Source organism: Olea europaea, unplaced genomic scaffold (genome assembly GCF_002742605.1).
Source record: "Olea europaea var. sylvestris unplaced genomic scaffold, O_europaea_v1 scaffold773, whole genome shotgun sequence".
NCBI classification, from domain to species: domain Eukaryota; kingdom Viridiplantae; phylum Streptophyta; class Magnoliopsida; order Lamiales; family Oleaceae; genus Olea; species Olea europaea.
Window position 1 is genome coordinate 244,357 of NW_019266149.1, and position 17,252 is coordinate 261,608.

The 17,252-nt window shown below is 34.0% G+C and overlaps 1 pseudogene; it reads right to left on the minus strand.

Moving 5' to 3' along the window:
- LOC111391304 overlaps positions 1 to 17,252 on the minus strand; it is a 41,425-nt pseudogene that overhangs the window by 14,979 nt on the left and 9,194 nt on the right.

A 17,252-nucleotide genomic window follows, 5' to 3' on the forward strand; every position in this document is an offset into this window, starting at 1 on the left:
AATAAAAATTTATATATATTTAATTTCACAATTAAAATATTAAATTATTTGGGAAAAAAATTGATTATTCTTGTTTTTAACTTATTTTTGGAGAAATGAAGGCAAAGATGAGATAATTAAAAGGGATATGTGGACAAAGCCGTGCGGTCCGGAGCTATGCTGCTGCTCTGTTCTGATCGGATCAAATAATTAAATAAACACAATTAATTTGAAAAGTTTTCAATAAATACTATTTCCTAGGTTTTTGGGTCTTAGTCTCTTACTTTTCTCAAATATTTTATTATAAATTAAATAGATTTGAGAAAGCACAAATTTAAATAAAACGACGACAAAGTGAGAAATTAAAGTGAAAAGGAATGTAGAAATATTGAAATAATTACGAAGAATACCTTGACTTTTGACATATAAGCTTAGATTATAAGGTTGCATTGGTTTAGTTTTCCATTTTCTATTTTCGATTTAAAAACGATTTTTAGTTTTCCCCGAAAATGGTGCGTTTTGGGGGTTTTCCGTATTTTGAGAATTTAAAACTGAAAACGCTCAAAATGATAAAAAAGTTACTTTGTGTTTTCAGTTATAAATTTTAACTCGTTTTCGAAAATACATTTTCGAAAATGACGAACCAAACGCGTTTTTCGCGTTTTCGAAAATGGAAAACGGCCCGAAAATGTCAAACCAACCGCAGACTAATTTTTTATGTTTTATATATCGTTGAGGTCTTATGATGCTGGTGAATTTTAGTTTCGTTGTTGGTTTTGATTGATATTCTATTGAAGTTACTAATAATGGTTATGATTTTTAATTTAATAATGATATTAGTGATATAGAGGTTGGGAATTGAAGAAAGTTGAAATTTACAAATAAAAATTCCTTTTTTCCTTGTTATTTGCAATTTAATCTCTTGTTTCGATTTAAAGAAATGACCATATGAATGAAATGTCACACCTCGTTGCGTAAATAGTTAAATACTACTCAATACTGAATAGTTTATGTGATGAGATACATTGAACAGAAAAAGTTTTGCATGACTTGCAATTAAAAATAGGGATAATTGCAGCAGCGGTTCATAATCTTTTACTTTTTTATAGACTTTATCATAACATTTACTTTTTATCACCCACAATCCCAAATCTTTCAGAACTCACACTTGTGATTCAAATGGATGGAAACCATCCATATTACCATTAGTTGACCAAAAAAGTCAAACTTTGATCAATTTTGACTAAATTAAAAAGGGCAAAATGATAATTATACAATTTTCTCTCATTAAATAATTAAATAAAACAAAGAAAAAATCATCATCTCCCGCAGTCATCCTCTTTCATATTCCTGTCCAAACCCACACCTACCTTAAAACCAAAATCACTGTCGTCGTCGTTGTCCACTAATACCATCATTGTTGCCATCGCCACCAAACCCACAACCATCATATTCTTCACTACCAAATGAAACCCAAATAGAAATCACATTCAAACCCAAAAATTAATCTCCCCGTTAATAGTGCACCAGTTACTCCAATCAGAGATCATAATTCCAACAGTCAAGAGAAATCTTTTCCAAGCAAATTCCATGAGTTAAGCGCACAGTTTACATGATTCGAGCACATCTATCCTATAAATCATGCATCCTCTTTCTATAGCTCATTTTACTTTGTATATCATCATTCCTAAACTGTATAAATACCTCAGCCAGTTTGTATTGTAAGTGTGTGAGACAATAATATATTCAAAAAACTTTTATGGTATCAGAGCCCAGTAAGCTCCGACGAGCTATTCGATACAATCAAGTCTAAAAAATGAGCATACGGATTTCAAAATTGGTCTGCTCAAAAGAGCCACCATCTTGCAGGGGCATGTTAAGGGAATAAATCCCACATCAGTTAAATATCGAAATATTGACCAACTTAAATACTATGTCATATTCATTGATCATTTCATACGTTATTGTTGGTTCTTTCCCATGCATCAAAAATCAGAAGTTGGTAAAATCTTCCCTCAATTACATGTCCTCCTGGAAAAGCAATTCGGTCGACCCATTAAAAATTTGTACAGTGACAATGGTGGTGAATATACAGGACTTAAACCTTATCTCCAAGCCCATGGAATAGGTCACTATACAACACCCCCCACACTCCACAACATAATGGCCTTTCCGAAAGAAGACATCGACACATTATTGAGGTCGGTCAAACCCTCCTCACCCAAGCCCACATGTCTACCAAATATTGGGCTGTTGCATTTCAAACTGCAGTTTATCTTATCAATTGCCTCCCCACCGCACAAGGCCATAAGCCACCGTTCACTCGTCTCTTTGGTACAATACCCAATTACCTAAAACTAAGGACCTTTGGCTATTTGTGTTTTCCTTGGCTTAAACCATATAACAATCATAAACTTGACCCAAAATCCAAACCATGCATCTTCATTGGATATTCTACTTCTCAAAGTGCCTACAAATGTCTTGATATCACATCTAATCGCGTCTATATTACACGTCATGTCATGTTTGATGAATTAGTTTTCCCATACACCTCTCTTACTCCATCTATTCAACCCATGGATAAGTCCACTACTCACCTTGATCAACGGCCCATCATGCTACCAACATCATCTAGCCCGATCCAAAATGTGCCAGCCTCACCAGCTACGACTCAATCTAACTTCCATAGCCCGCTTGGTTCTCACCTTCTGCGAGCAGAAACCGTGCTATCCTGTCCACCCACAGGCCCATCACCTACTGACCCATCTGGCATGACACCTACTACTACTACTACAGATGCTTCACCAGAGCCTATTATCCCATCTGGTCCACTGCCACTTCGTAGAAGTCCAATGATCACAAGGGGCTTGCATAATATCCGAAAGCCCAAACGGATGTTTACTGCCACCAAACATCCAATGCCACAATCTATTGAACCTACATGTGTAGGACAGGCTCTGAAGGACTACCATTAGCTTCAGGCTATGAGTGATGAGTTCAATGCACTTGTTCGCCGTGGGACTTGGGATCTTGTTCCTAATTCACAGACAATCAAACCAATTGGATGCAAATGGGTATTTTGAGTGAAACGACACCCTGATGGATCCATTGATCGTTATAAAGCCCCATTGGTGGCTAAATGATTTCATCAAAGACCTGGCCTTGATTACAAGGAGACTTTTTCACCAGTTGTCAAACGTGCGACAATCCGGAGTCAAGAGAAATCTTCTCCAAGCAAATTCCATGAGTTAAGCACACGATTTACATGATTCAAGCACATCTATCCCATAAATCATGCATCCTCTTTGTATAGCTCATTTTACTTTGTATATCATCATTCCTAAATTGTATAAATACCTCAGCCAGTTTGTATTGTAAGTCTGTGAGACAATAATTTATTCAAAACACTTTTACCCATTCACCTCAATTGTTGATGTTCTCTCCAAAATCAAACCCAAAATCACTACTCCTTCGCTGTCCAGTTGCTACTCTCTATTGTGCCATTGGCCGAAAATCAACACAACTGAAACTTACAAAATCAGGAAGCGTGATGGCAACCTCCGGACGATACCTCTCGCCGACTACGACGGCCTCAAAATTCAACGTGCCCACCAAAGCTCCCTCTTCCTCAATAATATCGCTCCCACTCTCGAGATCCCCCTCACTTTCTCCTCATCCTTAACAAACAGGGGTAATTTCATTGATTTTAAAGTAGTTTGGAGTTTTCATTTGTATTGTTAATGTGTAAATGGGTTGAAAGAGTAGTTGTGGTGGTATGTGAAGTTGGTGATGCCAGTGTAGTTGGTGCGATGGTAAATCTAATTTGATTTGTGCTGTTAATGTGGTCAATGGAACCACCATTCTAGATCTGAAGCATGATCAATGGAAGCAGTGAAGAAATTGTCAGGAAACAACTGCTTTCTACGTCAAACGTCGATGAAGAAATTGGAAATGGAATCAATCAAAATTACTTTCTCCATCAGACAAAAGTGGCGGTGGCTAGATGGTTTTCTGATTTTGAATGGGTGGGGTGGAGTGGGAAAGAAGGTGCATTTATGTTTTTTTTTTTTTTTTTTTCAATTTTTTAATTTAATTTTTAACTTATTAATGTGAGAAAAATTCAAAGTACCATTTTGCCATTTTTAATTTGTTCAAAATTGGTCAAACATCAACATTTTTGATCAACCAATAGTAAGATTGATGATTTTCATCCATTTGGACTGCAGGTGAGAGTTTTTGAAAGGATTGAAACTGTGAGCGGTACAAAGTAAATGTTAGGGTAAAACCTACAAAAAAACGAAAGGTTAAAAACCACTGTTACAATTATCCCTTAAGAATATGGATAAAATATTTTTCAATAATGACAAGTCCAAGTTATTGTAATAATATGAAGGAAAAATATAAAGAATGAATTTAATTTATTTACTTTTTGTTTGTTTGGTTTTGATATTAAAAAAAATAAATGTTGAGAAGCATGTGGTAAATAAGTGGGCTGGTTCGAATGGGAAAATAAAAGGCCAAAAGTACAAAAGAAAGATTATGGCCCCGTTTATGAGGGATTTTGAGAATTGATTTTTTGACCGTTAGAAGAAAAATGGGATCCACCTGTGAGAGAAAGAAGTCAAAAATTAAGACTGAAATAGTGGAATAACGGTCAAAAAATCAATTTTTTTGGGTAAAAATCCCTCCCAAACAGGCTGTATGAAATTCTTTTATACTTTTTTCCATCCCTTAACTTTGGTAGAACGAGGGGCATTTTAGCAGCTCTTGAAGTAAAAAGTTGTTGACTTAATTTTAAAATTGTTATTACTATAAAATTAATTGTTTGGCAGCGAAAATATAAGTGTTTTAATTTTATGACTTGTACAAAAATTGTATATTTATTTAAGTAAATTTCAATCATTTACGTATTGTATATGCAATTTATTCCCCTGTTTGGGCTCAATTTATTGAGTTTTTGATAAAAATGTATCTTGAAATAATAATTTTTTTTGGAGAATGTCTCGTTAAAAAAAAATAAAATTTGGTTTATGTATGGTTGAAAATGAAAAATAAGAAAAATGCCTTATATTAAAATGAAGAACAAACAAGGACTATATTTACTTAAAAGCTTGTTAGTGCAAAATGTCCCCACGTTTGATCGTTAGTTTGCAAAATGTTCATATGTTTCAATTTTTTACATTTTCACACTTATTTTAACGTTACATTGTGGAAATGTTCTTTTGTCCATCTGCTATAGTTCCACTTTTCAATATACAAATGGGTTCACTTTTAGCTCTTGTTTGAACCTCATTTTAAGTGAAAGAATGCATTTTTAAATAGTGATTGATAGATAATATGTGGTAAAAATTAAGAAATTATTTTGAGTTTGCGAGTAATATTATTTTATTGAAGAATGTGTGATTGAAAATGAATTTTTGGAAGAATGGGGCTCAAAACAAGGGCTTAATTTAAAACTCGAAGGATAAAATAGTCAGATCACTTTAGAAATATCTTCCCCATAACATACGCATGGTTCATCTTCCATCTTCTCTAATGTTTACTTTCTGTGCTCACCCATTTTCTTTATCTCCTTCTCCTTTCATCTAAAATTTATCCTCTCGTAGTGGGTCATTATCTGCGTGCAGTGGAGGGTAAACTGGGAAAAGGTATTATTTCTCTGTGGGTCCATTATTTTTTATTTTTAATATTTGACATTTTCAAGCTTTGAGTGATCGAGGCTTCTTTTCTATTTTTGATTGAATTTATTGTTGTTTTCCACATGATTTTGTGTTGAATCAAAATGCTTTCTCCGTTTATTAGAAAGATCGGCAACGAGACACCCACATATGATATGAACGATGTCCATTCATAATCACCATTTTCCCTTCATTAATTGTGTTGCTCTGTGAAATTAAAAATTAGAACTTAATTGAAATGGGAAATGGGAAAAAAACCTTCAACACTATTAGGAAAATTTTGGAAGATTTGTATATATTCCTCTAAAATTACGTGACATTGGTTAGGAGTTAAAATTTTTGTGGTTTTGGTTGGGTTTTCGGCATTATATGAGGTGCAATCTACTATTTCCCTAAGTTGATCAATGTGCATTCTTCGTGATAATACCACATTTCATTGTTCATTCCGTCATTTCCATATTCATTTGCATGCAGGTGCAAATTCAGGCTACTTCACTGTTGAATTGCATAAGAAGGACGCTTCTACGCTAAGCCAAACAATTGGCATATGAACATGGATTTGTGCTTTTCTTCAATTTCTTACACGCCTCTTTGTAAAAGGTAAGTTGATGAAGTTTTTAAATGCAGTTGGTAATGATTTGACGTTGGAGTTCTACTACAAAAAATGAAAAATGAGTTTAGGGAATGGGTTGACCAGATTGGAGAGTGAGGAAGATATTAAAGAAATGCTTCGGAATAGAGATGGGCATCCAATAGTGCATATACATGTTGTAGCCCCATTGTAATTGCATGCATTGCCATTGTATGCATGGATCTCAAAAGTTGATTCACAGTGTGATGAATCACATACATTTGAAGGTTGTTATATACCTTCTGTAGAAGAAAACGAGGACGGGGAGCCTGAATTGATAGGTCAGATCAGTTGTTTCATGAGAATGCTGAAGACTTGTGGTCACATTATGAGGAAATCCTTCAATACCATTATGAAGAAAATCAAAATATGGGTGATATGGGTGCTATAGATGACAAAGTCCGGGTTGAAACTCATAATGACAAAAAACAAAGTAGGGGAGATGAGGTTGAAGGTTTGGTATAATCTGATTACAAGATGGAGGAACATATAGTGTCTAATACTGAAACTGGGAATAATAGGGTTATTTTTTATTTTGGATTCAATGCAGCATACTGATTATGGGGACTCTGACAAGTTGTGAAGCATTGATAGTACAGATGAGGATGACACAACTTCAAAAAGAAGGGCTTCGACTAATGCTATCAATTCAAAGACTGCTATGGAAGATCTAAAGTTCAGATAAGGTAACTTCAACACATTATTTACCTTACTTTTAACCTATTCTCTATGGATGATTGATATGATTCTATTTTCTAATTGTTAGGGCTAATATTTGAGTCCAAGTCTTTGTTGAAGGTTGCCATCACTTTACATTCAATTAGAAGCAATAGAGAGATTAAATACAAAAATGATGATGTTTTGAGACTGAGAGCCAAGTGCAAGGGAGATTGTCCCCTTGTGTTGTATGCTACCAAAGACCATAAGAAGACTAGTTGGGTGATCAAAATATATGTGGAAGAGCATATGTGCCCCATGGTGTATAAAAATTTTAGAGTAAGCTCCACTTATTTGGCAGATAGATATTTATCTGACTGGAGGTTTGAACTAAATATGTCGATGAGCATATTATGGAAAGGGTGAAAAGGGATGGTTTGGATGATATCTCACATCAACAAGTATATAGAATAAAAGAGAAAGCACTTGAAAAGATAAGGGGAACCTTGGTAGACCATTACAAAGTACTACAAGATTACTGTGAAGAGTTGAAACGGACAAAAATTAGGACCACTACTTTGGTTGAGGGTTATGCTGGAGAAGTCAAATGGTTATATATTTGCCTTGGAGCTTTGAAGGAGGGTTTCATTAAGGGGTATAGAAGAGTGATTGGTTTAGATGATTACTTCTTGAAGACAGAGCAAGATGGGTAGTTGTTCACCTGGATCCCATGAGTGAATCGAAAGTTGGATCTACATTGGATCTCACCCAAATCGTCCCATCTATCCTCCTAATGAGAGGTTTGGTTACTAAGAATTTGAAATTTAATTAATTAATAATAATTACAATTCTTAATTATAATTATTATAAGATATTTATTTTTTATATTTTTCTTCTAACATCCCAACGTTCAAACTATGTTTGCGTAAAACATCCCAACGTTTCAAAGTTTCATGTGTAAAATGTACCTACATTTTGACAATTTTTAAGCATAACGTCGCTGCATTTCAGATTTCTATGAAAACTATACTTGTCATATCTTGTAAGCATCACTTTCATTCACAGCAACAAAATCACAGCAATCAATCACACTTATCAACCACAGCAACTCAAGACACTAATCAACCACAATAACTCAAGATACTAATTAACCATGGCAACTCAACACACTAATCAAACTACCAATTTAAAACAGCAGAAAATTAAGAATGAACCAAATTTTCATCTAAAATAGGCAAAATCGAGATCTTTAGACATACTAGTTTTTGGCTGTTATATTGTTGATCATTCAGACACATGAACAAAATACATTTATAATTCAACAACTTGTTTAGGTTAGCACTACAACTGCATTCAATGAAAACAAAAAGAGTGAACACATTGGCACTAAAACTGCTTTCAACAAAAACAAAAACAAAAAAAAAAAAGAACAAACTGTCCCTAATTGCTTGCTAGTGAGGTGCCCTTTTGCAGCTCAACCTATTGTACCATGGTTACCACATGTTCGACATGTCTGAGTTTGGCCTGCTCTTTTCCCTGCACCAGATATGCCCGCCGAAGTTGTCTTCAAAGGGATTTCAGTTCCAAAAGAGTTTTTGGACTTCTTCCCCTGACTTGAAGACTCTACCTCATTTAGCTATTTTTTCTCTTCTTTTTGGCCTCCTAGACTTTTTGGTGTACACGTGTGGTCTGATTGGGTTGAAACCTGGACTAGGCCATGAGTTTGAATCTGTGATGAGAAAAATTGAAAGCGTATATGTGACCAGGTAAGAATCCTTTTGTAGATGGCATGTACATAATCAATTACACTAAAGCCTCAAGATACCACAGAGGTAATCACATGGCAACAAGGGATTCCTGTTAATTACCAAGCACGACATGTACAAGTCGTTACCTTGAGGTCAACAACATGCAATGCAATGCTTGCATTATGTCGAACTTGGAATTTCTCATTCCCAACATATTTAGCCCACTCAATCCTTGAGAGTTTATTGTTCTTATCGAGAATCTTTTGGATTCTATGGCTATTACTGATGTCCATCTATCAGCTAACTCTCTACGAGCTACAATTATCTTCATCAAATGCAAGCTTACCTCCTCAAGCATGGATAGAATGGACTTCTCTTCCAATGACAATTGTGCTTTTGAACGATTTACACAAATTGTTTAGAAGCATGTCACGCTGAGTCCACTTTCTGAAGTGGGATTACTCCAATGAGATGCTGGTTTTAGTTCAAGCCAACTATATAGAGCCGGGTCCATGTCTAGAATCTTTTGCATGTGTTTAAGTTACTATGGCACAGTAGTAGCTCTGGATGCATATCAAAGACATTGATTCACAATCGATCCCTTATGGGAGATATTGAAATTGTTGTACAGATGTCTAACATGTCCAGTACTCCGCATTCTCGAACAAAGACTCAATCACATTAATCAACCCTTTTTGCTTATCTGAAATGAATGTCCAGTGCAAGCCATTGTGTATATGCAAATCATCTTTCAACAACTCCAAAAACCATCTACAATTTTCTTCATTCTCAACCTTAACAACTGCATACACTATTGAATATATATCATTATTAGCATCCATACCAACTGTATCATGTTCAAATTTGGGAAAATACAGCTTCAACTTCTGATGCATAATTTTGGGACTAAGATTTGTGATTTTGGATATTGGTTTGCTGTGGATAGTAATGGGGGATGAGAGTAGGTATGGAAGCCAAAATTCAATTTTCGAAAGTGCGCCACCCATGGTGAACAGTGGACTTTCGAAGATACAACAGCCAAGGCGATGATGATGATGAAAAGTGGACTTTAGTGGTTTTGTTTGACTAATCTTTTTCTTTTTTGAGAACAACCTGTTTATGTTGTGAAGAAGAGGTTTTTAAGTGACCCGACTATTTTACCCTTGGAGTTTCAAATTAAAAGTGATTCAAGGTGTGTATTTAATGGTGGAACTCACAACAAATGGTCGAAAGGTCGTTTTCCACAATGAAACGCTGAAATAAGGTTGAAAATGCAAAAACTTTATACATAGAGACATTTTGCACACCATTGATCAAACGTAGAGATGATTTTTGCTAATAATCTTACTTAAACTATCGTGACATAATTATTATATGTCATATTATTTAATGGACCATGCTATGAGTACAAAATGAACAAACTGCTCCAATAGGGGGCCGCCACTTGTTCAACTTGTATCCCATTTTGTACATGATTTAGTACAAGTAGAATAATTCTTATTTAATCCTTATTTGTTAATCGTATAGAGATTGTGAGTAATTTCTATGATACGTTTTAAACTTACCAGTAGTTTATTTGTTAAATGTAGTTTCTATAATTTATTTTAACGTTGTGTAATTCAAATAGAGAAATATTGATTAATATTATTTGTGTCAATTTCCCAAGTTACGATAGCTTTAACAATGGGCCAAATAGTGAGGCCCAATATAAAAAGAATTCAATTAGGACTTACCCGAGCTTGCTTTTAATGTGGTCCAAATGTAAATATACTGTCATCACAAAGTTTATTCTGTCCCCGCACCTACCCACCATGGTCCTGCCTTCTGGTCAACGACCCCACCTGGTTCTGGGCGAGATCCCGGGGATATCGGGTTTAATGGATTTTTTTGTCATCCCTAATAAGCGACATTCTTTCTATATTATTATTATTATTATTATTTTTTTTTTATCTTTTGTATTCATTTTCGCTTAAATAAAGGAAGAGTGAACAAAAAGTGAGGGAAAAGTCTAAAAAGAAAAAAAGAAAAATTACAAGTTTGATGTAATCATTTTTATTTATATAACTTCAGATATGTACTGGGACGATAAGGGATTATTGCTTTATAAAATAGAGAAAATTTCGGAAGAAAGTGAAATAATTTTTTCTTTGTTGGTTTCTTAATTTTTCTAAGATCATAAATTATTTTCAATGCTTGTAATTTTTTTATCGACTGAGTCTTTCTTAAAATTAAAGTCCTCGAATCAATTAATGTCTCAAACATCACTAAGGCCCCGTTTAGAAGTGATTTTTCAATTCAAAAAATTATTTTTTTGACCGTTATCTCACTATTTCAACCGTAATTTTTTTACTTTTTCTCTCATAGATGGCCATTTTTCTGGCCCCCATATTTTTCCTAACGGTCAAATAATCAATTCTCAAAATTACTACCGAACAGACCCTAAATGAAACTTTTTTCTTGAGGTTTTAGACTTCCTTCCAACCCATCATTAAGTTCCATTATGACTCATGCTAATGTAATAAGAGTCATCCGACTTCCTTCTGTATTTCTTCCTTGTCGAGTCGATGCCCACAAACTTAGTAAGAAAATCAGACAATGATGTCTTCTTCAATAAATTGATGTGCCTACATCGACTGTATAGATTTGACATGCACTACGGGATCAGATTTTAATCAACTAGCCTTCATGTACACAAAAAATGAGTCACCTCATCAACCACTATTAGTAAATAATTATTCCATTTGATGATTAAATTAGACATGATCAAACCTTATTATTTTGTCCCCTACCAAAATCTCACCACACTAGAATTTTGCCATGTCCCTTGGAATCTTGTCTGCTTAAATTGAGCGTCGGCAGCCTTGATTTATTGCTCAAATTACATCATCATCATCATGCAAAATTAGTTAATTAGTCATAAACCATGCACATTCACATGTCATTCAAGTGAATTCTATTTTTACACTATCTAGGTAAAAAGGCTACACTAGCTACTAGCTTGGTAAAAATTTAGTTTTTCCATTTTTTTTATTGGACTTGTTTGATAATGATTATAAGAATTGATTTTTGGACTGTTAAAGAGCAAAGTGGGTCACATCTATGAATGAAGAAATCAAAAATGACGACTGAAATAGTGAAATAATGGTCAAAAAAATAATTTTTTGGGATGAAAAATTGCTGTCAAACAGGGATAAGTTTGGAACATTTTCAAATAATGAAAAGTAAAGTTCAAACTAAAAGGTATATTATTATTATATGTTAAAAGACTCAAAAGCATATAATATAGTCCATCGTGATATGAGTATTGCATCTTATGTCTAATATCAGGTGTTTTTTTGTAGGAAATCGCTATTTTCATCTATCATTCCTATATCTATTCATTTAAAAAAAAAACTTTATTATATTTTTAAACTTATGTAAATTAACATAAATAAACCAGAATAAAACCAAACTCTTGGTGCCTGAATTTCGACTATAGTGTTTATCCTTCAGGTCCAACGAATTCCGCCTTTCAGTTCTCCCAATACCTGATTGTTAATTTCTGCTAGGAATTATGCCTCTGGTCAAAATGGGAAGATCAGATTCCCAATAAAATTAAACAATCCATTTCCTGCTTACTGAAATTGAAATATCAACACCATTCATCACCAAAATGTCAATTGAATCCGAGTCATTTGGCACAGTCACAGGAATATACAGTGTTTAGATAAATATAGTATTTTTTTTTCTAAAACTTTAAAATTTTAACAGAATTAGATTTAGAGTCACGGTGAATGAAAATAACAACTCCCTTTCTGTATCACCATGATAAAAACATTGATTTCTCTAAGTTGGCCTTTTAGTTTAACAACGTTCCAAGTATGCCAACGAGACTAAGTCGAATGAGTTAAAGCAACTTTCCATCTTATCGAACATTTGTCCTAAGCAAGAGTTCTCACCATTAAAAAAAAACATAATTTGAATAAATAAAGTAGTGTCATCATTTCAACAACTTAAACTTTTCGATGAAGCAATTTATTTCAAATTTGGAGTAGACAGACAAATATTCCAAGTGCAGAAATCTTATCGGCACACATTTAGAAAAATTGTAAACATACATGTGAAGGCACGTGTCAAATAAAATATTTTGATAAATAATTGATGCCCCCCCCCCCCCCCCCCCCCAATAACGTATTCTTCAAACTTTCCTAGTCTTCTCAGTGGAGTTTGTTGTACCATGTCATGATGTTTCGACGATTATAGCGAAACAACTATATTTTCCTCCAATGTCTTTCCCAACTATCTTTTACTAGACACAAACCATGGAAGGAATACGAGTAATATGAGTACTGTAACAAATGGACATCAACTCACAACCATGAATTTCCAACAAAATTTTTTAATCTTATCCTGAGAGTCCCATCAAAAGGCATCGCACAAAAAACCCTAGCTTTATGCCGAATTCCTCATTGTACATTAACGTTGATCCACAAATAGTTTTCACACTCAAACTTTTTCTTTTACGGATGTTTTGCACTCAATTTGGAAAGGCAATAAGTCATTCCATAATCCATTTGGAATATAACGAATATAACAAGAAGGTATCAATTGTCTGGATAGCAAAACCACATTAAAAAGGACAAAACATTCTAATATTTTATGTTGCACATTTATTCTGTAGTGAATATTATAATACTTGCTGTTGTTGTTGATCTAAAAATTTACGTTAGTTTACTCGAGGGTCCACCTTGACGTGAACAAAAGTATTTTTATCGGAGAAGCCAAAAAGAATAGCGGAAGGTCACCCAAGACTCCATCAATATAGGTCGGCCTATAGAAGACGTCATATGGAGATATCATAATAACATGACTGAAAATGTGTTCTCCCTCGATGTCGGTAGCACCATCCACAGCAACCAATCAAAGGAAAGTTGTGAAGACCTAAGTTATTGACCTAAGGCCTAGGTATCATTGTGACTTGTCGGAACAGAATTCTCCAAATAATCAATTCTCTTGAAATTGGAAGGTGACACACAGACCTAGATTAAACACTATAGGTTGACACGATTAAGGTGGTAAGCTTGAGTTTAATGATCTATGTAAAGGGTTGAATGTCCAACGAGTACGGCCGGATGGAATGATCTCTTTGTATTTACTACTGCATGAATTTCAGCAATACTACACCTTATTTCACCAAATTTATAACAGTACTGTCTAAAATCTTATAAGTTGATCGAAAAGTGCCATGTCATTTTTTGTCATCAACGTTTGCCATATTCACTTGCTATGCGTACGATATTTTTAGAATAACACTTTCGTACGTGAATTGAATTATGAATATTGAGATAGGACTACAATTAAATGGTGAACCGTACATCTAAAATTTTAAACTATAAGAGAGGTATTTTTTAGCACACCCATTAATGTGTTAATCAATTTTTTTTTTTATCAAACGTCCGATACACAATTTCTATAAATATCGAGTGATTTCTAAGACAATTACCTATCCTAATATGATATTAAACAATATTTATATAACAAATTAGGTCAAAAAGCGAAAATTGTATTTTTTTTTTAAAATTTTATCATCTAGAATAAACTGTAGAAAAAAAAAAGTTGGAAAAGACCTTGAAAAGTTGGAACAAATTCTCAAATTTGTTAGCATGGCACGTATCATAAGTCACAAGAATATACTCAGATACCGCAGGGTTGGTTGGCAATACAAGATCAAATTAAAGGTTTATTAATTTTCCATGAATAAAAAGGCAAACTCATAGGCACCATTGGTCTCACCATTGCACGGTGAATCTTTGGACCATCAACAATTAAAAAATTATATTAGCTCCCGTATTTAACTTTTCTAATAATATTTTGCCATGTGGTATAATTTGATTGGCTATATGTACACTCATTGTTGTGCAAATTGAAGCAGATAAATTTTTTTACATAATGGATTCTAGACGCGTAGTGATCAATCATAAGAATTTTTTTTTGGTGTCGATTTAACTCTATTATTACTTCCATTTTGACATAATTAAATAGTCTTGATTGTTTCTTTTCATGAATCCAACTAACTTAGAGAAAAGATCTCGGCTATTTAAGGCATCTCAATTCGATTATTTTTCACACAAGGAATAGTTATTCTCTAAGACTATAGGATACATAGACTGAAGACGATGTGTTAATTTATTTACCCCTATAAATCAAGGAACTTTTTGCATTACCCATAGGGAAGGTGCGTATTAATTCTTTATCTTATCATGTCCTAAGCATCTACATAGTTTCATACATTCGCGTGAAGGATAATGAACTCATTTCTATTTTATATATATTTCGTGTCTTCTCCTTTCTAATTTTTAATATAATATGTAAGATTCACTTTCACTATTAATTGATTTAGTTGTTCAATGTAATACTATTGAATTCACCAACTTCACAAAGTTATAATATAATGAACTGTACTACACAAACATAATTGTTGACATGCGGGATGATCGAACACTCACACCTCAGGGAGTTGGGTATTATTTTATTTACGCAGGGTTCACACTCCATGTGAGGGTCAGTCACCCATTTGGTCACCAAAATTCAAGCACTTCGACATTTTCCTAATATAATTAATGCCCATAATGTATCTGGCCAAAGTTCAAGTACGAGCTCAAAATCAATAAGCTATGAACAAATAGAATTAATGTATCTGTACAATAAATTTGCACAATGAGCTTGACAGTGTGGAAAGTGTAAAGATTCTAGTTATTGAATTCAAAAATATGTTTTCAAATCAATGGACATGATGTCCGCCAACTCACACATTGTCAAATTCATTGTACAAGTAGCATGATTGGAACAAATAAAAAGGAAGTTACCAATCTCAAATCCCTAGAAGGTTGGTCATAAGTTTTTCAAAATATGGATTTAGACTATCGAACCCCTAGATATGATGCAAAATTAAGCTTCTTTATGTTTCTAACTTTTATAGTATTGGCTTAAGAGAGGACACATCCACAAGTGGTACGAGTAAATTATGTAGAGGACTAGGGAATTCCTCTCGTGCTAGTGAAATTTAAGAGTGGTTTATGTAAACATTTCATCTTGTTTTTGAGCATTTTCATCATTATTGTGGTTGCAATATAGATTAGACCAATTCTACAACAAGCCTTGTAAATAAAAGGAAAATTTTGCTTGTACAGCACTTAGGATTGTACAAGCTTACAGCTCCTCATGTGGAGCTCCATCATGTGAGGGGGCAGTACATAAGAGTGTACAACAAGCACAACCCTAAATAAAAGGTTGATCATACATTTTCTTCATTGTTGTGGAGATTACACCAATTCTACGACAAGCCTCAAAACTTGATCTAATTTTATCATTCCAATATAGTCTACACAAACTTTTGTCTAATTGAATGAGACTTTTCTTTGATTAAGAAAACAGGCTACTTGACAAACAATTAAGCACCTTTTATTTCTGAACAAATCTTTGATGAGACAAAACGGAGTATCTAGTGCATGCCATATATCATGCACAATACTGATTAAAATTACGCCGCAGTGTGGGGGTTCGATTCCTGAGATATGAAATTAGACTCCTTGTAGGTGCAGTGTACAGACAACTCTTGCTCCCTGACCTGTTGAGATACATCCGACGATTTACTTCCCTCACAAAGCTCTAGGGGCGGGGCAGTGGGAACCCTCAAGGTTGGAGTTCAACCTTTTTTTTTTTTTTTTTAAATTACGCCTGACAATAAATAAAAATTTTAACTTTTCTTCTTTAATAAATTTTATCGAACACAATAAACGTCATCACCGTGTTACAATTGCTAATTAAGAAAACAAAAAACTTTATGGTAAAAAGAACTTTTGAGGGGTGGAGTGTATTAATCTAAATAGAAAATCAGATGGAAAAAGAAAGATAAAAGCTATATTCGCCTTCAACAAGGATTGCTTTATAGAGCCTTTTAGGAAGGCACAATGTACGTTTATTATTCTCATCACATAACAAGATTTCCTTGCCATTATTAGACTGATTGGATGATCTATTGGCTCTCAAAGAAAGAAACCAGAAAGTGAGCATTATGTTTGTATATAAGAATATGTCATCAAGAATTCCCTTTTTTCCTTCTCACAAATGCTTGAGAGCATGCAATTCACGAATGAAGTTCCGCCATGTGGACAAGCGAGTAAGATGACACGTTATTTTGTTGATCAAATGAAATGGAGCAACTAAATATGGATATGGAAAACAAGCTACTGTAACACAATGCAACAATTGAAAAGATGTGACAGATTGGTATCACATTTGTTATTCCTCTAAACAATAAAATATGTTCACACGGGAGGACCGTATTTACTAGTATTTCGTCTGAATCTCGAGACGTTCTTCAAAAATCTCCATGACATAGTCAATCATTAGTTTCCAATCATGGGGTAAATAAAAACTCGATACATGTATTCGTTAATCCTAATTTTTGAAGACACTGAAAATAAATTTTATTAACTAGCACATCAGAGATGTTCTTGTATACGTTGATCACTTGTGTAAATTTTATTTTGGGTTTTTGATTTTATAATAAATGGTGGA